Genomic DNA, 24,110 nt, shown 5'->3' with positions numbered 1-24,110 from the left:
CCTTGCTGGTGTGGCTCAGTGGTTGAGGGTTGACCTATGAACCAGGAGGTCATGGTTTGATTCCTAGTCAGGGCACATACCCGGGTTGTACACTCAATCCCCAGTGTGGGGGTGTGCAGGAGGCAGACCATTGATGATTCTCTCTCAACGTTGATGTCTTGCTCTCCCTCTCCTTTCCTTTCTCTGAAATCAATAAAAGCATAAAAATTAAAAGTATTTAAAATTGGAGAGCTCTAACAATACAAATATTTGTAGTTAATTTCAGTGTGAATCAGTACCAGTTAAAGTGGAATGGTAAGAGTAGAGTTTCTTCATTTTTTTTGGCAGGACTGTGTTATATGAAGAGACGGAGGCTCTATGTATGAGTTGGTGGCTAGGGAATGGGAAACAGAGGCAGTAGAAAATAGATACAGTGGTTTTCCCTATGATGGCTTTGGCTTAGGTGTCCTCTTCCAAAGCTATCTGTTAATTGAACTATTACTTGTATGAGTTAATACTCATACAAGTAACTGATTTGAGTGTAATATTCTCTAAGATATTCTTCTTATTATTCTTTTTTTAAAATGATTTTATTTTTTTAAATATATTTTTATTGATTTCAGAGAGGAATTAAGAGGGAAAGAGAGATAGAAACATCAATGATGAGAGAGAATCATTGACTGGCTGCCTCCTGCACGCCCCCCACTGGGGATCAAACCCGTAACCCAGGCATGTGCCCTTGACCGGAATTGAACCTGGGACCCTTCAGTCCGCAGGCCGACGCTCTATCCACCGAGCCAAACCATCTAGGGCAATTCTTCTTATTCTTTAGGTAGCAAAGAAGTCATATTTGCATTCCTTTATTAAAATAGATGAAGACATATACAATCATGTATGAACACATGGTAAGACACACACTAACAAATGAGATACCATTTTTTGTAATAGCAAAATGAGAGCAAGTTAATTTCCATTGATGATAAAATAATGAGCCCATTTGTAATTTGTGCTGCCTGCTCATTACAATGATGAGACATGGCATTTAAATACACTCACATAAAGTGAGACTGAGCCTGCACTTTCACATTAAAACACTGCTTACCTTCTGGGTAGAATCTTACACTCAGATGGCTGACCTTGCTGCAGTATTCTTCCTCCTTGACACCATTGGGCTTGACTGCCTTCTTCAAAAATAGCGTAGAGCGCCTGCTGTGTGCCAGGCATGCTGCTAGAGGATGTGAAACCCAGAGCCCCCAGGGCTGCAGTGTAATTAGTACATGGGATGATGATAGCCAGTCTTCATTGTTTCTCCCCTTGTTCCTGTCGTCGCCAATACTTCCGAATGTGCACCTCTCAACCACTGTCACAAGCCTCCACATCTTCGGAAAATTACAGGCTTCTCTCTATTGCTGTATTTTCTGTAAAAAAAATCTTTGTCCATTCCCCTATTTGGAGCTAATCTCTGCATCCCTCGTGTTGTCCAGAGCACTTCATATTTGACTTTTCTAACATAGTTATTTTTATTCATGTCTTTATTTCTCACTGGACTTCAGGTTTCTGGATGACATGGATTCTGATGAATCCTTGACTCTCCATTCCTCATGATGTTAGCAAAATGTTTTTCTCATAGTAGGTGCTCAAATACAGTTGAGTATATTAAATTAAGTGGATTAAAAAAACACACAAACAAAACGATTTACCTGCTAACCGGTTCAGGGACACAAATTGTTGACCCAGTACATTGAATGTAGAGCCAAGTGGAGTTACTGTCAGCATTCCTAATTTGTGCTTATTGCACAACGGGAAATGTATTGCCCAGTCTCCCATCCCTGAACAAATCAACCATGGTCATCTTTTCTGATCTTTCTAGTCTGGCATATTTGCAAACATAATTTCTGTGAATCTATGAGCATGGCCTCATAATATGGATTCAGTTTTTTGTTCTGTACTATTTGTTCAGATATGTAGAAGGCTCTTAATGAAACCAAAGAAACAGGCAATTTTATTGAAAAGTATAAAACTTGAAAGATTGTTGTCCCAAAGCAGCCTTTTAATTCTGAGGGGAGCATGTCTGGAGGCTTCTGATCAAGCTCCAGAAAGCCCATTCTTTCACACATTCCTAATGGCATGTCATCAATGATGCCAACATATGTCAGGGGATCACCCAAGACTGGGGTTTTCCTCCAAGGGAACAACAGTGTCTAATAATTCAGGACAAATTTCTAATTATTTTAATGGGATTATTCTGCTTCTTGGCACATCAAGCAATTTGTTTTACACCTTTAGTCATTATTTTTCATTTTTGAAGACTTAAACAGAGGAGACGTGACAGAGCCGAAGTCCCGTTTCATCTCCCGGACCATTAATTATGCTTTGTTGGTTTCAGTACTGCTGAGGCCCCAGAGAAATGAATCTTGTCGGGTCTTACTTGGTTTAACAGATTTCATTCTCCATACTTCAAACAAGTTTTCTTAGAAAACCATTAATCACTAACCTATGGATTAAATAGTGACAATAATGGAAATATAACCAACAACAAATTGTTCATGGTTGGCTTCTCCAAGGATTTGACAGCTAATTTATAAAAGCAAGTTATTTTTATGGAGCAAGACTTTTGCGATAAAGTAAAATTGCTTTGGCAGAAATGCTCAGCACTATCTTGTAGTCTGCAGGGGCACCACGCACACACACACACACACACACAGACCATCTTTCTCTCTTGACCCCCTTTTCTGCCACGTTTTCTAAGATTTCAGTGGGTCCTGACTCATTGCTGGCATGTACCCTTGACACAATTACTGTTTGTTTTTATAAAAGACTATGAAATCTATTTTATGTTGTCAACTCAGGGTCTACATGGGAGAGGTCTCAAGCCATAATGTAGGAAACTTGTCAAATAGGGTGAAACACAAATTCAAGGAATCTGTTGCAGAAGGGCGATGGTCTCAATTCAGGATAGGCACACCCTGGGGAGCGGTTGGAGATGGGGAGAGAAGGTATTTTGTGTCCAGGTGGTAGAGGACTTTGAAAGCCAGAATGTGGAGTTTGTGTTTCATCTGTAGCACCACCTATCATCTTAGAACCACCTGTTTGGGATACCCCCAGAGCTTGTAAAAAATGCCTTTTCAGGATCCTTCCTTAGACCCCCTAGCTCAGATTCTCAGAGGTACACCCTGAAATTTGCATTTTATACAGGTGCCCCAGATGATTCTTATTCCACTTCACGTTGAAATCACTGCCACAGATAAAGGAGATAATTTAGTAAAACATTATATTTGTATATGTTTAAGTATGTTTTGTTTAAACGACAACATTTCTGTGTGGTATAAAAGGGAGAAGAAAAATTTATGTTTATCATTTTATAAAAAACTGACACTGGAGAGAGCGTTCTCAAAGATCAGTATGACATATAAACAAACGGTGGTATGCTGGTAATGCTTCACAGCCAGCTCCCTGAAAACAAACAAACCAAACACACACAAGTCCTGATTTGTAGCATTTGTGTGTTTTTTCAGGCTACCAACTTAACATCATTAAATGTGGAGTTAGGAAGCGATGTACTCAATTGGTATATTGCATATGTATAGTTTTGCCATATACTATATATCCAAATAGTTAAGTTTTTGTACACTTAATTATTTAGGCTGATGGGTATTTATGTGCATAATAACAGATACTTACCTTAAATATAACCATCACATATTTTCAAAGCATATTCTAAAACATTACCTTTGACTCCTAAAAGTATTCTGTGAAATTTCCATAGTGGGGAAGATAATATCCGCCTTTTTTTTTGATAGAAGAGAAAACTAAGACTTGATGGAAGTTATCCAAAGTCACACTGCTGTTAAAAAGCAAAGCCTGCCTTAGAAGGTTCCAGAGCAGTGGTTCTCAACCTTCTGGCCCTTTAAATACAGTTCCTCATGTTGTGACTCAACCATAAAATTATTTTAGTTGCTACTTCATAACTGTAATGTTGCTACTGTTATGAATTGTAATGTAAATATCTGATATGCAGGATGGTCTTAGGCGACCCCTGTGAAAGTGTTGTTCGACCGCCAAAGTGGTCATGACCCACAGGTTGAGAACCGCTGTTCTAGAGTACTTACCGTTTTTTTTTCTTTCACTCTATACTACTACATCAGCTACAAGATACATCCCAGGGGAGCTATATTTATGTACAATGCTAAGAGGATGACACTGCGGGTTTAGCAATATGATAATTCAGATAAATTAGTTGTGCTTCTACAACTTCTTGTTTCCTTGTGTTATACCATTTGACCCATCCTCAAGTCCAAACAGGGAAGGCATTCATTTCACCCTTACACAATTCTTTCTTGCCATTTGGAGAGGTCAAGGAGACAATTCAGAGAGTGGAAGAAAACGAATGAGCTAAAGTCACCTGGAAGAGTTCTAAACTTATGCCACTACACACTGGAATACTACTCAGCTGTGAAAAAGAAGGAACTCTTACCTTTTGTGATAGTGTGGATGGACCTGGAGAGTATTGTGCTAAGTTAAATAAGCCCGTCAAATAAAGACAAATACCATATGATTTCACTTGGAATCTAGTGAACAGAATAAACTAACAAAACAGACTGCCAGCTGTCATAGGGGCAGGGGGTTAGGGAGTTAGAGGAAAAGGTGAAGGGATTAAGCAAAAAAACAAACAACAACAAAAAAAAAACAACCAACAAAAACATCATAGACACAGATAACAGTATGGTGCTTGTCACAGGGAAAGGCGGGTAAAGGCGGGTAGAAGAGGGTAAAGGGGCGGTGAATGGTGATGGAAGGAGACCTGACTTTGGGTGGTGAACACATGATACAATATCAGATGATGTATTATAGAATTGTACACTTGAAACTGATATAATTTAATTAACCAATGTAACCTCAATCAATTTTATAAAAATGTTTTTAAAAAAGAAGACTTTCAAACAGCATTATAAAAGCTGGAACAGCAACAACAAGAAGTGTAGTCCCTGAGACCAACAGCATCAGCATCACCTAGGAACGTATTAGAAATGCAAACCCTTGGGCCTCCCACCTAGACCTACTGAATCTGAAACTGGGGCTGTTGCTAGTGACATGTGACCCACAATCCCTCTAGGCAGTTCTGGTGCTTGCTAAAATTTGAGAAGGGCTCTAGGTCTTCCCTCTTCCCAGACCCAGAAACCCTAGAGAGGTTGGGGGATCTTAAAGACGAGAGGACCTGTGTGTCTCATTCCAAGCTGACAGAATTTAAATCAGAAATAACTGAGTAATTGCTAACTTGATTGCATATACTTGAAGTGACTCAATTAGGTTGTCTGCTATTAGGTCGAATTGGGGATTTAAGGTAGATATTAAGTTCAGTTTAAAGGAAATGAAGATAGTTACACTGCATACACACCCAGGTTTGTGGCTTATAAGATCCAATATTCTATGTGCACTTGGGAGGCACTTGGAATTCTGTCCTGGAATGAACCAAACAGATGAAGTGAACACACAGACCTTGGTACCTCATGTGGTGTCAGATGGCAGTTCACACACTTGACTGAATTAAGATTCATTATGTACAGCTATGGGGTGGGCAGAGAAAGTACTGGAAATAGTAAGCTGTGGCAAGCTATGCTCCAGGTGACCTCTCCTTGGCCTCTGGTGCTGTGACCTCTGGCCCGCCCCTCATGCCGTTGACCTCCCTGACCCAGTTGATTGTGCTTTGTTCTTCTTCAGCCTGGCGTGTCTCACCAGGGTCTTAACCAGGGTCAGCAGCTCATCCCAGTAAGCCTGAGATTTTCTCAGTTTTAAAACTGAAAGTCCCATGTCCTGGGCATCTCCTAGTCCCAGCAAACTGGCACAGTTGGTCACCCTGATCTCAACCCACTTAAGACCACGCTGGGCATGTCCTTTGCTCCTGTCCCTGGGGCAGGTGGATCTCACATCTAACCGGCTGGCAGCCCCAGCTTGTACTGCTTGTGGGAGACTCCAGGGCAACAGGCTACTGAGGGTGCCCATGAAACAGTTACTTCCTTCTTGTACCATAATTAATATTTGTAGAAGGCATGTTAGTAGTTATTTTTAGCACCATGTTAAGTGTTTCTTATGATGTGGAAAGGTCCAGTCACATATTACTGACCCAGCCAGATTACGAACTGTAATTTATTAAGGCTTGGAAATGTCTTGCTGTTGAATGACTTCATTTAAGGAAAATCACTCAGGGTGGATTTAAAATGTTAAAGCTGGGCATGACACTGGGTACTGATTACTTGGGTGAGACCTGAAAGCAGGATTTTAAGGAAATTATTCCTGCCATTTGTGGAACAAGAGTGCAGGGGTCCGAGGTATAGAGGGCTCGTGAGGAAACACATCTGTTAGTCTAGGGTTGAGATAATAAAGGCACACTAGGGAGTTAATGGTCAGAAAAAGAGAGAAAATAATTATTGAAAGACATTTTGAGGGAAGAATGGATGAAGCACTATCATAGGTTATTGAGAGACTAAAGGTGCTATTGATGACAAAATAGGCAAGTCTAGATTTAGACAGTTGAACTCAATTTTAGGACTTGCAAGTGACAGTAACTCAGATGAGTCTAAAGAATTTGAGACTTAGGTTAAGGCTTGGGAGAAAGGAGTGATCTGCATATGACCATTGCGGTGTCTTATTTAACCTCGGCAATGGCGAAACCTCGGCAATGGCATGGTATTCTTACATCGGCGTCACCAAAATTGTCCAGAGCACACAGCTGAGTTGTGTAGTGTCATTGGCCGTACATCTTTTGGCTGTTCCTCAATACATTTTGTTGCTAGGTAATTAACACCTATTCAAGATTTTATTGTGGTTCCTTCCATGATATTTTAGCAGTAGAAATTTTAGTGAACCACTTAGAACCATGAGCTTGATTGCAGATGCTAATAAGAGGCTTCTTAATTAACTGGTTAATAATAAAAACAGCATCAAGTTTTCAAGAGCTATTTACTGCCACAGTGATTAGCAAATTAGGGTTTGAGAATACCAGTCATAGTTGAATTCCTTAATTTCTATAGCATTTATACCTTGCAAGACATTTTGCCATGTATTATTTATCTCTGACCAAAAACCCTTTGGGACAGGTGGTTTCATCCCCAATTTATAGATGAGCAAACTGAGGCTCAGAGCGATGGCACTGCCTGCAGACATATGGTGAAATCAAGGGCAGACAAGTCAGGTCTTTTGATTCCTTTACCAACGTGCTTTCCACAGCCAGCTGCCATACCTTCACTCTAGTGGATGACTGGCTCCTCCAGTATTTGCCAGCACAGTGTGGACATCATTAATCATTGCAAGACAGACCCTCAAAATAGGAAGTTTTAGGCAGATAAATAGATCTGACGCTGCTATAAGATGTTGGCACCACAATTGTCCGATTCAGCCATCTTCACTGGAAACCCAAGAATAAAAGTCGGGCTGGTCGAGGGCAGAAAAAGGCTGAGCCAATTAAAGAAAAACCCTGGGAAGCCAGGATGAAGCACAAAGATGCAGATGAGTGAGCTGAGGAAATTGCACCCCCAGCTGAAAAGCAGCGCACTCCCAGTAAAACCATAGCCTGACTCTTCTGCTAACTGTTAGCAGCAGGAGTTACATAATGTAATAATTAATTGTCTGCAGCTTCTAGACTTATTAGGGGAGTGTGGGACCCACTCCAGAGGCGCTTCTCTGGCTTTGGTGGTGGTCAGAACATTGCCTTAGGCGTTCATCTTCATTATGGTACTGCCTGTGAGTGGTTTTCCCATCATTTTTAACCCTGGGTTCAGTCCATCTCGGCTAATGGGTATTTTAAGTGCATCTTACGTATTTTTCACTGGCCTTTCACTTACGGTGGAAAATTGCCTAGTTTATAACACTACTTCCAAGGGTCAAATTTGGCCCTGACTTCTCTTCCCTGAAAGACAATGCCCACAATAAAAGGTGACAGAATTATCCCTGGCACACTGGGGAAATCCTGAGACCATATACGAACAGAAGGCTACATCCCTTTTAAATAGTTTAAACTGCCTTTGGAAATAGAAGGAACCCCATTTTATATGCGTGACTTTGAACAGATCTTACTCTCACAAAGGAGGAATATGCATTGCAACTTGTCATGGAGGAGCCCCCGTAACCACACAGCATGAAGGGGAGGTTAGAGAGAGGCTGTGAGTGGATGAAGGCTTTCCGTCAGTGGGGCCATAGGTCTCGTTTTGCTGAACATAAAAGCTGACCAAGGACTTTATGAAAACTTTGAGCTGCCTTCCTGACCGCCTTGGTTTCTTTCCTTCACCCATAGATCAACGTCATTGACAACCCTGTTCTTTTCAAGTGGTCAAAGAAGTTAAAAATAAAGTTCTATTTTAGAGGTACCTTTGATTTTCTTCAAACACATTTCAGACGATAGGAAAGAGAAATACAGTGATAAATTTGAGCGGAGACCTGGCAGAGTTTTCCTACAGTTTAATAAAAAATGGGCTCCGCTTCAAATATATTAAGTTGCCACAGGAGAATGGGAGGACCTTTTGGGAACAGCGAATAGTTCCCGGAATTTTATTCTCCTTTTATCATAATACAGGATAAAATTTCCAAGGCAAATGAAGACAAATAATGGTTGAAGGAATATTGCCTGAAATGTAAGAGGTGACAGATTTAGAAAGAGTAATCCTTGTACAGCTGGCCTTTCCTATGCCTTGAATGGTATATTTTCTCTGGATAATTTGGACTTCATTGTGGACAGCAAATTCCAGTGTTTCCTTTTTTTGAGAGTTTTTATTTTATTAAACATTTTTTTTATTTTTCAATTACAGTTGAATTTCAATATTATATTGAAATATAGTATCAGGTGTATTGATTAGTGGTTAGACATTTATATAACTTAAGAAATGATCCTCCCCCATAAGTCTAGTATTTACCTGACACCATGCATAGTTATTACAATATTCTTGACTATATTCCCTATGCTGTACTTTACATCTCTGTGACTGTTTTGTGGCTAATCCCTTCAACTTTTTCACCCTCCCCAAACTCCCACTCCCCTGGGAACCATCAGTGTTTTCTCTATATCTAATTTGTTTTGTTTGTTCATTTATTGTGTGTTTGTTTGTTTTCTTCAGATTTCACATGTAAGTGAAAACATACGGTATTTGTCTTTCTCTGTCTGACTTATTTCACTGAGCATAATACCATGTAGGTTCATTTATGTTGTTGCAAATGGTAAGATTTCATTCTTTATTATGGCCAAGAAATATTCCATTGTATATATGTACTACATCTTCTTTATTCAACCACTTATTGATGAACACTTAGGTTACTTCCATATCTTGCCTATTGTTAATAACGCTGCAATGAACATAGTCATAAATCTTTTTGAATTAGTGTTTTGGATTTCTTTGGATAAATACCCTAAAGAGGAATTGCTGGATTCGAGGGTGGTTCCATTTTATTTTTTTGAGGAACCTCCATACTGTTTCCCACAGTGGCTGCACTAATTTGCAATCGCACCAGCAGTGCACAAGGGTTCCCTTTTCTCCGCATCCTTGCTAACACTTGATATTTGTTCATTTATTGATGATAACTATTCTGACAGATGTGAGGTGATATGCCATTGTTATTTTAATTTGAATTTCCCTGATGATTAGTGACCTTGATCATATTTTCATATGTCTATTGACCATCTTCTACATATCCTCTTTGGAGAAATGCATATTCAGGTCCTCTACCCATTTTTTAATCAGAGACATATCCAAAAAATGTTAGTAAGAGCAATGTCAAAGAGTTTACTACCTATTTTATGGTTTTGGTTCTTACATTTAAGTCTTTAATCCAGCAAAATTCCAGTATTTCTAATGTCCAAGTGGTTCGTTTCATTTCCTTAGAAATGTCAGAATATATATTTTAACTTGGAAATTTATAAAGGTAATAGAAAATATTATTTGGAGTCTAAATGCGGGAATTTTGGAGTTAATTATTTTAAAATAGCTATTTTCTAGTATATCCTGCAAATAATATACAATCAAAACAGCTGTGGTATTCCTCATGATTTTTCCTACTTGGGTATTGATGAGAGCCATAATCAAAAATTGCTAAATAAAAATCATGGATTTTGGTTGTACTTTGGGTTTATCTTTTGTTGTGCTGGACTTGCATTGTGTGATGATTTCCTTTTTTATATTGCATTTTCCTAGACTGAAAAAATGCTTTCTTTTTATTGGAACTTACTAAAAGAAGGCAGTTATTTGTAATTTGTAATTCACCAGTTGAGGTTTTATTTTTATTGTAAAAATATGAAGAATATTACATTCCGTTTTCTGAACAGCTGGTAGGAGAATTCCTCTGAGAAAAAATAGTGCCTATACTTTCTCAGTGGTCTCCTAACTTAACTTCTGTTTCTGCCTTGCCCCCATGTGGCTAAGTTTTTCACTTGATAGCCGGAGTGATCCTACTAGCAGTCATTTCAGGATACTCCTCTGCTCATAACTTTCCATCTTATCAGAGCATAATAAAAGCCTAATATTCAAATCGACAGAATGACTGGTTGGCAGGGGGTGGGGCTGGCGAGCGGGTGGCACCAGGCCATCCAAGGTGGGTGCCAGTGGGCAGAGGGAGGGGATGACGATTGGGGGCAGTGACCAGCGGCAGAGGGGTGATGGGGGGCAGGAACTGGCCGCTCGCCAGCCAGCGCCATCCCCTGATCGGCCCGCTGGTTGCCACCCTCAGAAGCAGGCCAGAAGCTGTCAATTGGACATCCCCCAAGGGCTCGCCCCCCCACACACACACATACACATACACACACACACTTCTGATTGCATCCCCAAAATTCCCTGCCTTGCTTTTTTTACTCCTCCTTGCTGGTCCTTGCGTACAGCAAACACAGACCTGCCTCGGAGCCTTTGTATTTCCCTGTCCCTCTTCCCCAAGATATCTGCAACATTCGCCACTCCTCTTTTCCTTCAGGTCTTGGCTCACGTGCTACCTTATCATTGAGATCTTCCTTGACCATCTGAAATTAAATAGCACCACTATGCCAGGTGGATATAGGGTCCAGATCGTGAAAGCTTTCCTCCAGGAATTAGGAGATATTCTTGGGAGATGTAAGGATTCATTCCTAGGGTCTAGAACTGAGGAGGTAGTCCCACCTGGAAAGAAAAGATTGGCGAAGAAAACGACCTACTCTAAGACCAACCCCCACTGCTACCCACACTATTGTTTTGCTTATTTGAATGACATATAGAGCTATTTTAAATTCCGGAATAACACAATGGTATCAGTAAAATGCAGCCTACTTAAAAAAATATATTTTATTTTTCCATTTGTGATTGCATTGAGCTGCCGTGAAAATGGAACACACCAGTTTCACAGCAGGAGAAGATAGATACAGCGAGATTAGTAGGCGAGATGCTCAGGATTGGAAGGATCTGTGCGGCTGAAAGTGAGGTAATGATAATGATTATGTGATAATAGTGCCGTTGTGCTGTTTTATGAGGCAGTAATCCGGCTCCCAAAGCAGATACACTATGGGGGTGAGGGCTGAGTTTATCCCGTGGAGGGGAATAGATTGTTGCTGAATAACCCAGCGTGACAGTAAGGCTTTTTTGCTTTTTTGTGTGTGGCAAGAGCTTAAAAGTTAAGTTTTAAAAGAAAATGAGTAACTTCCCAAATATGAGCAAGTGAACAGCTGAGCAGGGGTAAAAGAAAACCAAATTGTGCAGGAGAGTGGTGAGCTAGAGGGGCTGGGATGAGATTCTGTTTATGCAATAGGAGCCAGAGTTCTAGCAATTGGTGACAAACTTTTCAGCACCCAAAACAAAAACAAAACCCCACTACTGTACCTATTGGCGGTGGAAATGAAATGGTAATTTTCTAGAAAAATATTAAACTACTGCAAAGTGCAAGCAGATTTCCATTCATCTCATTTTCAGCCACTGCTCATTTCTCGACAAGTTAATATGTGAAAGGGGCTGCGTTAGTTACAACAGCAGTTACAGAAAATGGCATCGCGTTCTTGCCTTCTATGAGCTCACAGACCAGTATTGCTTAAGAAGATGTTGAAAGAACTCAATCTTCAGTGTCGCTTTTGTAACCAAGACTGACCAGAGAGCAGATGTCACTCATTCTTGGAGATTCCTCCTTCTTCCTCCGTATATATGAGCATCTCAAGGCCTATTCGGTTTTAGAAAACGGAGGATGGATAGGACTCGATCCTCAGTCCGTGATAGTCACTTCTCCTGGGCTCCTCACTTAGGAATGTGGTGGCAATTCAACTTGGGGGTTTCCCTGGCAGCTTGTTTCCCCGGGGGGCAGCTGGGGAAATTTTGCTGCAGCTCCGAGAGCTTTGGTGCTTAGTACTAATTCTTTCTCCATCACAGGCTGCCAGCAGGCATGGCCTCCGAAGCTTCGCTAGCAAATGGCGCATCTGTCTTACATCCTGTAGAATCGCAATCCCTATCTTTTCTAAGTATCTGGAAGCTATTAGACCTCCCAAGGGATGGGGCCACTTCTGACACTGAGACCACATCTGCTCCTCCATTTTCAAACAGACTTCTAGCTCAGCTGCCTCGGGGCTTTGGCCTTCCAATGCAGAGGCCCTTTAAGGGTTTGTCTTGGGGGCGGCCACCCTGCTGCACCTTTTTTCAAGCTAATCACTCAAAAAGGCCAACTTCAAGGAGACTGAGGTTACTTTTAGGGTTACCTTTTGAGGAATGGGGAGATGAAAAAAAAAAAGAACTTTGATTTCTCCCAAGTGAAGCTAAATTAAAAAAAACAACAGCCAAGACTAACTTAAATTCTCAGGAGGTTATTCTGCCACACCGAAATCTCCATAAAGTTCCTGCTATACTTAAGAAGGAGTATTGGGATTATTTGTTCACCACTGGATTCCTAACAACTGGCAAATTGCCTGGCTGATAGTAGGTCTAATATATTTTTCACATAAATCAGGCTGTTGGATAATTTCCAGAAATTGGCTACCGTGACTGGTTCAGCCATCGCCCATCTCTGGGAGCACCGAAGAGCATTTATTTGCAGATATTTACCGAGTGTTTGTGTGTACCAGGCACTTCTCTAAGCACCTGGAATCCATCACCGAGCAGGATAGACAGAGACCCCTGCCCTCATGGAGCTTCCAGGCCAACAAAGGAGACAATGCATATATTCAACAGTTAGGTTATCCAGCATTTTGGAAAATAAGGATTGAGCAGGGTAAGGCTATCCATAGTAAGGAGCAGTTCATGGTGATAAATGGGGGTGGTCAGGGTTTGCCTCATGGAGATTGTGATATTGCACAGAAACTTACAGGTGGAAGGGAGTTAGGTAAGTGGATGTTTTTTCCCCCCTCTGGGCAGAGAAAACAGCCACAGCAAAGGTAGGAAGTGTGCTTGGCATTTTTTAAAATTGTAGTATAATACATGTAACATAAAATTCACCATTTTTATCATTTTAAAGTGTATAATTCAGCAGCATATAGTACATTCACAATGTTGTGCAACCGTCACTACTGTCTAGTTCTAGAACATTTTCATCATCCCAAGAGGAGACCCACTTCATTAAGCGGTCATCCCAATCCCCATTTTCTCCTCTCTTCCCCCCCGACTCTGGAGACCACTGATCTATTTTCTGCTTCTATGGATGTGCCTGGCATTTTGATGAAGACCAGGAAGCTAGTGTGGGCTGCAGCATAGTAAGTACGAGGGAGGTTAGGAGGGGGGAAGTCAGTGAAGTGATGAAGAGCTGAATCACTTTTAAGCTATTGTAAGGACTACAGCTTTTATTCTGACTTAACTGAGGGGCATTCTAGAGTATTAAACTGAGGGATGAAATGCTCCTTGGTGGAGTAGATGGGGAAAGTGTGTGTGACAAGGTGGAAGGAAAAAGATTGATTAACAAATAAGAGAAGATGATGGCTCAGACAAGATTGGCAGTTAGGGCGAGTTCTTACAAGAAGTTGAAGTCTAGAAATATTGTGTAGCTAGAGCCAGCAGGAATTGCTAATGAACTGGATTTGGGGTGTGATAGAAAAGGGAAATCAAGCATTATTCCAATGATTCTGACTTAGTGACGCGAAGGATAAAGTTGCCATCAACTGAGATGAGGGCATTGCCGCAGGTTTTGGGGGGAATGTCAGGAATACAGTTTAGGCAGATTGAGTTTGAGATGTATGTTCATCCAAATGAAAATGTCAAGTAGAAAGTTAGATGTGAGTAGATTCTAGAAAGTGGCCTAGAGTAGAGATACAATTTTGGGAGTCATTAGCGTAGAGATGTGTTTATAGCCATGAGACTGGGGCAAATCACTGAAGAACTGAATGTGAACAGATAATGGGAAGAGGCCAAGTGCTGAGCACTAGGGCAGTTTTTCCTCCAATGATGAGGATGCAGGAGGAACCAGAAGAGCAGGAGCCAAGGCAGAGGAGCGTCACGCGTGTGTTGTGTTTTGGAAGCCAAGTGAAGAAATTGAACAAAGGAAGAGACAGCGGGGATGCAGGAGGAACCAGAAGAGCAGGAGCCAAGGCAGGAGGAGCATCACGTGTGTGTAGTGTTTTGGAAGCCAAGTGAAGAAATTGAACCAAGGAGGAGACAGCGACCAACTCAATGGGATGTTGCTGAATTGATTGACTATTGATGTAGCATTTTGTGGGGCAGATTCAGTGGCGTAATTAGGTTGTAATTCAGATTGGAATAGGTTTAAAGGAAAATGGGAAAAGAGGACCTGTGGATAGTGAGCAGAGAACAATATTCAGAAGATTTTCTTGGAAGAGGACTGAAAGAAATGGGGGCATGCCCCCTTCTTCAGCTCCTCACTTTTACTAGAAATTTTATTATCTCTTATGTTATAACATAATTATGTAGTTAATTCATGTGGGTGATACTTTTATTTGCAAAATATTATTGAAAATGGGAAAAGAGGACCTGTGGATAGTGAGCAGAGAACAATATTCAGAAGATTTTCTTGGAAGAGGACTGAAAGAAATGGGGGCATGCCCCCTTCTTCAGCTCCTCACTTTTACTAGAACTTTTATTATCTCTTATGTTATAACATAATTATGTAGTTAATTCGTGTGGGTGATACTTTTATTTGCAAAATATTATTTTCTTCACCATAGATTCTAAAGACAATCCCTATCATTCAAAAAGAAAGATAAATTTATTAGCAACAGAGTGATAGGTAAGGAACAGATCAGAGAGAAGATTCTTTTTCTGAATCATGAATAATAAGCGTAATGTTCTATAAAGTAAAATATATTTAAAAACTAAAGGTTATGTTCATGTCCTTCTTATAGAGTAATTTATAAGTATTTCCACAAAAACTAAGAAACTTTGGAAAATTTACACGTCATGGAGAGAATCTGAATAGTCTTTCCTCCCAGCCCCTTGAAAAAACAGGAAATTATATGCAGTGCTTATTTTAAGGCCTTTACAATGCTTACTTAATTTAGGTACATAAAAATGCATTATGTATAACTTTGCTAATAAAGTTATGTCCGGGATAATTAAATTTTTAAAATATGGTAGATTAAGAAAGCAATTGCAAATTTACTAATTAAATTTGCTATCTGATGTTTTTAAGTTTTTAAATCACAAATGGGGTTCTAAATTTCTTGCACATTCCAGTTGAGAAGCAGATGAACACTGGACAACCATCAATACTTGTATTGCAAATAAATAGATCCTGTTTTAATTTGTTTTGTGATGTTGTGACATTAAAACATTTTAGGGAAGAGTTTTCTGAGAAGTAGCTATATAGCAACCTGGAGGGAACCCTTGTATTCATTGGACATGTTCTTTTGACATGAAACTTGGTTGAATTGTTTGCAGTTTGAGCCATTTCCTTTACAGTGTTTCCTGGGGCATTGTCTCATGCCTAGCTTGTTTCTTTACCAATGTAAGTGATAAAAGAATGTTTGTAAATGCTGACAGATAATTTTGTGGGTGCTTGAAAACTGAGTTTTTTACTGGATTACTTTTTCATTTGATAATTGTTTTACAACCTAAATATTTTCAAATAAAGGTCAGTTTCTTTCATGCACTATAATGAGATGAAGGAAGTAGAAATAAAAGATGCAAGAGAAGTCTTAGAGAAATGATTCTATAGGAAAAAGAGTTGATTTCACTGAACATGTACTGAGTATCTACTGTGTGCCAAGCATTTTGGTAAAGGCTGTGATGCAACGATGAGACCTCGATTAATTCATTCAATGATTAATTTATGTATTCAGTCAACATTTATCCAGCATTGTTTGAATTATTCAAAGAAATACCTAAAGACAGTCATTCTGCAGCAATTGAAAATAGAAAAAAGAATTATTGTTTGCTTTGTAATTTACATAAACTACTATGCTACCTGATATTATTTACATTTCTAGTTTTGAATCAGAGATTCAAACTTCTTGCAGCTGGGATTTTAGGGATACAATTGGGGAGAAGCTATTACATTTGTTATTACAAAGCTCATAAGAAAATCTTAATTTTAAAAATATTTTATATTTTATATATTTCTGTATTTCAGGATATATTTTTTAAAAAACAGACAAAAAACTGAATATTTTCATAAAATCTTTCTAAAGTATCTTTTTTAAAAAATTTTATTTTATTTTATTGTTTAAAGTATTACACATAGTAGTACATATGTCTCCTTTTTTCCCCCATTGACCTTCCCCCGGCCTCCCCTACCCGCCGGCACATGCCCTTCACGCCCCCCCCCTCTCCCCGGCCCTGTGTCTTGCGTCCATTGGTTATGCTTGTATGCATGCATACAAGTCCTTCGGTTGATCTCTTACCTCCCCCCACCCAACCCTCCCCAGCCTTCCTGCTGTAGTTTGACAGTCTGTTCAATGCTTCTCTGCCTCTATATCTATTTTTGTTCATCAGTTTATAATGTTTTTTATTATCCATAAATGAGTGAGATCATGTGGTATTTTTCTTTCACTGACTGGCTTATTTAACTTAGAATAATGCTCTCCAGTTCCATCCATGCTGTTGCAAATGGTAAGAATTCCTTCTTTTCTATAGCAGTGTAATATTCCATTGTGTAGATGTACCACAGTTTTCTCATCCACTCATCTGCTGATGGGCATTTAGGCTGTTTCCAAATCTTGGCTATTGTAAATTGTGCTGCTATGAACATGGGGGTGCATATATCCTTTCTGATTGGTGTTTCAGTCTTCTTGGGATATATTTCTAGAAGTGGTATTACTGGGTCAAATGGCAGTTCCATACTCTTTTCCACAGTGGCTGCACTAGTCTGCATTCCCATCAGCAGTGAAGGAGGGTTCCTTTTAAAGTATCTTTTTTTAAAATGGGTAGTTTTACAGGTGAGGGGTTATTCCCCACCCCTCCACCCGCCCCCAGATATTTTTATTGATTCAGAGAGGAAGAGAGAGAGAGAGAGAGAGAGAGAGAGAGAAAGAGAGAGAGAAAGAGAAATACCAACGATGAGAGAGAAATTGGTCGGCTGCCTTCTGCACGCCCCTTACTGGGGGTCGGGCCTGCAACCAGGACATGACATGTGCCCTGACTGGGAATCGAACCATGACCTCCTGGTTCATAGTTTGACACTCAACCACTGAGCCATACCGGCTGAGCTGAGGGGTTATTTCTTAAATTTCCTTCAAGTGGGCAAACTTGTCAGTGTTTGCTACTTTGTACAACCATCTACACCTCCAGCCACAAATTAACTCTTCCTTATCAATGAATGATCTTTCTGTACTTCTGGGGAAAGCATCAATTAAATAATTAGGTAATTAGGTACCTAGTGTTTTTGACATTTCTTTTTAATTCCTGTTAATTTCCTCTTAATGGATAGGTTATACCCCCTCTGCAGGGAGAATACTAAGATGAGAAAACTAAGTCGATAACTTTAAAATAAGGATTTAACCTTTATAAATAAGCCGGCTAATTTTAGACAAACTTCTGTCCCAGGAGCTGAAGAAATAAAAAATGAACTTAATGTTTTTTCAGCTCCAAAGCAAGTGACAATTATGTGATAGCAAAAAAGGGAAACACACATTGTTTAGATGGAATTGCATTTAAAAAAACCTTGCCAATAAATAAAATAAAACGGGAGCACTAGTGGACTATTGAAATCAGAGAGAGAGAGAGAGAGAGAGAGAGAGAGAAAGAGAGAGAGAAAGAGAAATACCAACGATGAGAGAGAAATTGGTCGGCTGCCTTCTGCACGCCCCTTACTGGGGGTCGGGCCTGCAACCAGGACATGACATGTGCCCTGACTGGGAATCGAACCATGACCTCCTGGTTCATAGTTTGACACTCAACCACTGAGCCATACCGGCTGAGCTGAGGGGTTATTTCTTAAATTTCCTTCAAGTGGGCAAACTTGTCAGTGTTTGCTACTTTGTACAACCATCTACACCTCCAGCCACAAATTAACTCTTCCTTATCAATGAATGATCTTTCTGTACTTCTGGGGAAAGCATCAATTAAATAATTAGGTAATTAGGTACCTAGTGTTTTTGACATTTCTTTTTAATTCCTGTTAATTTCCTCTTAATGGATAGGTTATACCCCCTCTGCAGGGAGAATACTAAGATGAGAAAACTAAGTCGATAACTTTAAAATAAGGATTTAACCTTTATAAATAAGCCGGCTAATTTTAGACAAACTTCTGTCCCAGGAGCTGAAGAAATAAAAAATGAACTTAATGTTTTTTCAGCTCCAAAGCAAGTGACAATTATGTGATAGCAAAAAAGGGAAACACACATTGTTTAGATGGAATTGCATTTAAAAAAACCTTGCCAATAAATAAAATAAAACGGGAGCACTAGTGGACTATTGAAATCAGAAGGAAAGCCATACCCTATTTAGACGTACTTTTGTAAAGCTTGTGAAAATGTTTTCATCTCTCTGAATTATCATATTATTGAAGTTGGCATGGGCCTGTGTAATATAAATCAGAAGAGCAAACAGCATTGAATTTAGAGGCAACATCTACAAGGAACAGAAACTAGTGTCTTAGTAAAATAGAATATATCTCCTGGGTGACATATCTTGCATGTTCTTTTGGTATAATCTGAATCCTGAGCAAAAGGCAAAGAGGGTGCTTCTTACTCAGCAGCCTTCCAGCCTTTAGGTTCCTGAAACCTTTCTTCAGATGCTGTTATTGGTGGTTGTTAACACTCATCTTTCCACCACTCCATTTTTCTCACTCATAATTATGGGTTGAATGTGCGCATTCCTTGATTATCACCAATATGAGAATGAGATTAGTAGACCACTCTGTCTCGTTAGCAGTTAGATGAGGGCCTGGAATTGCCGGTGCTTAATAAATATTTTTAGTGAATGAGTCACCATCCTAATATCAAAGCCTTTACTATATTAAGCTCTAGGGTGGAATTTGGGGCAGGTAGAGGGTGGGAAGTTTCTAAAAACAATTTTTGTGTGATACAAATAAAAACAAATGAAAGCAACACTGGCATTTGATCCTCTAAGACTTTTAAGGTAGGACTTTACCTACATTTTAAAAAATGATGCCTAGCTCTTAATATTGTGTCTGCTCAATGCTTTCACCTCATTCACAAAATTTATTAAATGTTTATGCTTTAATTGTCTGACTGATAACAAGTGAACAACTTTGTATATGTGTGTGTATGTGGCTTTCAGATTTAGATGTTTCCCTGTTTTGCAGCTACTATGAAGTTACATAGCATCAGAAACTTATTTTGTTATAGTTGAGGTATGAGTTAAAGGAAGGAAATAATGTGCACTGGATATGCTTACTAGAGCAGCGGTTGCCAACCAGTTGTCCGTGGAACACTAGTAGTCCATGAAGTCTGAAATGTTGGTGACCGCAGTACTAGAGGACCAGTGCACGAAATTTGTGCACTGGTAGGGTCCCTAGCAGCTGCCAGCCAGGGCCTCCCTCCCTTACCCTGACTGGCCCCACCCCCTGGTTGAACTCCAGGTCGAGGGGACAATTAAAATACTATGCTTTTATATAGGATGTCCCTTGAGAGCATGCTATGCAAAAATGATGCTTTCCATTTTTATATTCCTCTAGATTTTCACTTCTACCCCTATCACAAGAAAATATCTACAAATGGTTCTACATGCCATTTAGCTGGTCTTGAAAACACTCAGCATTTATCAGCATGGAGCAATATAAAATAAGTAAAATATAAAATCTTCTGCCTGCATAAAGTTAACATTTCAATAGAGAAGTTGGACAAAATAATATCTGAGGCTGCTAACACAAGAATGTGTAACTAGGATGGGCTGCAGTGAGCCCAGATCCAGAGGGTTGGCTTGAGTCACTACAGTCACGGGTGCGGTGATGGTTTGGAGACCCATAGACCACTAAAAGTTGGGAGTATACCAACCTTCTCCAGTCTTTGTGTGACAGATAGTCTTTTATTTCTCATTAAAATGTTAACAATACACATACAAATCTTAGATTTTTAATATTTATATAACTAAACAAGAGTATTTTTAATTATATACCCTATATAATGAACCTATCATATATATATAACATAAGGTGCATGAAACATAGGCAAGATTAACTTAAAAAATAAACATATTAAGAATACTTTCTTATTGCCATGTTTCAAGGTACTACCTATAATCCCTCCTTAACACCTTGAGTTTATTTCTTTGTTTGTGCCAAGCCTACGTAACACCAAAGCACACTTATAAAAGCAATTATTTAATTATGAAAGGTAATAATAGCTGGGGAACCTGTACCTGAAATCACATACTTCTCTTTATAAAACATTTCTTAAAAGAGAAAGTTATTTGTTCATGTTTAAATTAGGGTAGGTGAATATAACTAATAAAGGATTGTTTCTCACCATGTTATCATCCAGTCCAAGTTAGTGTTGGTGGTAGTGGGGCAGGTATTGAGAGCCTTGGCTCTCCCCAGTCATTTAGGAATTCTGGCTTCTTCCACTGAGTGGCATCATTGCCAATCAACGCCTTGGAGGCCCCAGTGAATCCTCTGCGTCTGGCCTGTAAGCAAGAGGAACGTGTGGAGGATTACATTGGAGGGTATTTCAGTGCAAGTCCAGAGGTCCTAGCTGTCACTTCTGACCATCTTTCCTCAGCTGGAATTTAATCACATGGTTCCACTTAAGGGAGCCTGGAAATGCAATCTAGTCTTGTGCCCTGGAAGGAAAGGAGTCGGGGTTTGGAAACCCCCAGCACTGTCTCTGCCACAGTGATTAAACATAGTGCATTGGTTTAAAATTTTCTGGTTTTTCATTACACTTCGAAAGTTTCCAACTTAACACAGTCAGTGAATCAAATGAAAAATAATAATAACCAAAAACATCACAAGAAGGAAGACCTATCAAGTTAATTGGTCATGTTGATGCAGCTATTTTTAAAGAAATGGCTGTCCAAAGACAGGTCCATCTGAAATGAAGGGAGACTTAATTCAGTGTCCCAAATCTAGAATGAGATGAGATAGTGTGAAGAGTTGGCTATCAGGGCAACACATTAACTAGCCATGCATCCTTGATTAAGCACTCACTTAACTTCTCTCGGACTTGATTACATCCTGTGAAAAATGGAGGTAATACCAAACAAAATGATGTATTTGAAGGGCTCTATAAAATATTAATTTCAAAACAAATTTTATTTCAGGCTAGTTTCATTAAGGAAAAATTACCTCCAAGACCGCTTCTGCCGTTCACCCATGACTCATGAATTTTCACTTGGCCCAGAGTAGCTGGGGAATGTCTTTCAAATATTGTAAAATCAGGGTTGATCTGAGGTAACCTTTGCTGCTGTTGGAAGTATGTGGCTGAGGAATAGTTCAAAAATAGCAAGTTATTTATTTGAGGAAGAACATATGTTCTGTAATAAGTATTCTAAAGAATAATTTCATAGCATATTTAATCACATTTAAAGTGCCTTGATTCCTGTAATTTGTTCCCTGTAGTACTTTGATAAGAATTTTTAAGTGTTTTGTTAAGTGCAGTAGCACCACATTGAGTACTGTTATACGTGGAATCACATTTTATGAGTATCTCTTATCACCCTCTGTGAAGGAACACTATGCCATGAATAATCAAAATTGGAATACACAGACTAAATATTTATATGTTTAAAGTGTGTTTTGCAGAATTATGAATGCTTGCTTATACACACACATACATATAAATCTTAGGGCCATTACAAGAGGCTTGATTCATAAGTCAAACAAATAAACAAGCAGTCCTTCTTTGCTTTGTAATGACCTACTGGTCATGTCTACCAGGAGTTTGTCGATGGGTTCATTCAACAGACACTTGGAGGTGGAGTCGTATGGAGTAAGGTAGGTGTTTTCAGGATTTTAACAAAAAGAAGCCATAGCTTCCTTCAGGGAACTAACCAGTTAGTTGATATCATACATAGAAAAAGACAAAATGTAGTCAGAGGCAGTATTTTTGCAAGGAGTCAGGAGACATAAGTGGTATAAATGTGGCCGAGTAAGATTCCTTTCAGATTGGAGACGAGGGAAAGACAGTGTCAAGAAGGAACATTTTTGTTGGTTCTTGGAGGATGAATAGGATTCAGCCGTGTGACAAGCATGTCTAGGACTTCAGGCAGGGAGCATGGATGACCAAGACACGGGCATAAGAGAGGAGCCATTTGAAATGAGTAAAAACATGGATTTGGTTGGAGAATTGGATACATAAAAATAATGGGAAGCCTCTGGGCTTGGAAGCATAGGTGTGTCCATAGCCTGGGTAGCCTTGGAAGCCAGGCAGTGTCACGGACAGCTTTGATGAGACATTGACGAGTTTCTACAATAGAGTGAAGTGATCAAGGAGAGCTTTGAAAACATTATCTTAAAAAAAATTAATTGCTTAGGTGACTTCACCATTATGGTGGCTTTTTAGAAACCTTGCCATCCTGGTAGATACAGGGCTTTTCTTCTCTTAATAACTTGAAGGGCTGATTCTCTTCGCCTGGGTTTTTATATTTTCATTTCTTTTCCCTATGTTGAGTATTTGAAATTATTATACAGTGTCCTCTATGGTAAGGTTCCTACATAAAATAGTAATGCTGTGACTTAATTAGCAGAAAGTAATAATGATTCTGACTACACGGAAAGTAGAGTACTAGGTGAAGTGAGGGATGCACGAAAATATAAAGACATGATATTATAGTAACAACATTGCATAGCATTTGTGGAGTGGAGTAAGTGAAGTCAAAGACATACAATTTTGTGTAGCTTAATAAGATATGAGTCCTTAGGCAGTTTTGTCATTTTATTGACATCACAGAGTGCACTTACACTAACCTAGATGGTCTAGCCTACTACACACCTAGGCTATATAGTATAACATACTGCTTCTAAGCTACAAGACTATAGCATGTCATTGTGCTGAAGACTGTAGGCAATTTTAACACAATGGTAAGTGTTTGTGTATCTAAACAAATCTAAACATAGAAAAGGTATGGAAAAATCTACACTAATAAAAGAGAAACATGGTAATTGGCGTACGACCGCTACCCTTTTCATTGGCTAATCAGTGAGTATATGCAAATTAACTGTCAGCCAAGATGGCAGCCAGCAGCCAGGCACTGAAGCGAGCAGGGAGGCTTGCTTGCTGCAGACTCCAACGTTCCCCGCCTCACTTGCCCGCCTCTCAGTTGCAACTCTAAGCAACTATATACTATGTTGCAAATAAGAAGCTAAACAAAACCCCAGAAAAGGGCTTCCATTCAGCCGGGCTCGGACCGCAACATTGTATCTATGTTTTCAGCAGCGAGGCCTCAGAGCTAAAGCTGGCCCAGAAAAAAAAAAAAAAAAAGAGAAGAAAACAAGGAGCGGTTGGAAGCTTTAGTCACTCGCCAGCCGGAAAACAGCCCTCAGCCCCTCACCCAGACTGGCCAGGCACCCCAGTGGGGACCCCCACCCTGATCCAGGACACCCTTCAGGGCAAACCAGCCAGCCCCTACCCATGCACCAGGCCTCTATCCTATATAGTAAAAGGGTAATATGCCTCCCAGCACCGGGATCAGCGGAGCAGCGAGGCTCCCGGCACCGGGATCAGCATGACAGGGGGCAGCGCCCAAACCCCCTGATCGCCCTGCGGCTCTGTGTGTGACAGGCTGCGGCGCCCCAACCACCCCCCCCCACGGGCCCTGCCCTGTGCCTGATAGGGGGGAGCTCCCCAATCCCCTGATTGCCCTGCGCCTCTG

The 24,110-nt window shown here is 39.9% G+C and overlaps 1 protein-coding gene and 1 long non-coding RNA gene across 2 annotated transcripts in view; one reads left to right on the top strand and one right to left on the bottom strand.

Moving 5' to 3' along the window:
- Positions 1-24,110, top strand: part of HDAC9 (histone deacetylase 9) — an 846,941-nt gene that overhangs the window by 135,585 nt on the left and 687,246 nt on the right. The gene's annotated exons all lie outside the window — the stretch shown is intronic.
- The window catches only part of LOC106727144, a 19,912-nt gene continuing 19,091 nt past the window's right edge, over positions 23,290-24,110 (bottom strand). Inside the window, exon 3 of the long non-coding RNA XR_001363301.1 lies at positions 23,290-23,372. This is a non-coding gene — a long non-coding RNA (uncharacterized LOC106727144). The remainder of the gene's footprint in view (positions 23,373-24,110) is intronic.

This window comes from Myotis brandtii, unplaced genomic scaffold (assembly GCF_000412655.1).
Source record: "Myotis brandtii unplaced genomic scaffold, ASM41265v1 scaffold374, whole genome shotgun sequence".
In the NCBI taxonomy this organism is placed as follows: Eukaryota; Metazoa; Chordata; class Mammalia; order Chiroptera; family Vespertilionidae; genus Myotis; species Myotis brandtii.
Note: the sequence above shows the minus strand (reverse complement) of the source record. Positions and strands in the feature narration are given on the sequence as shown.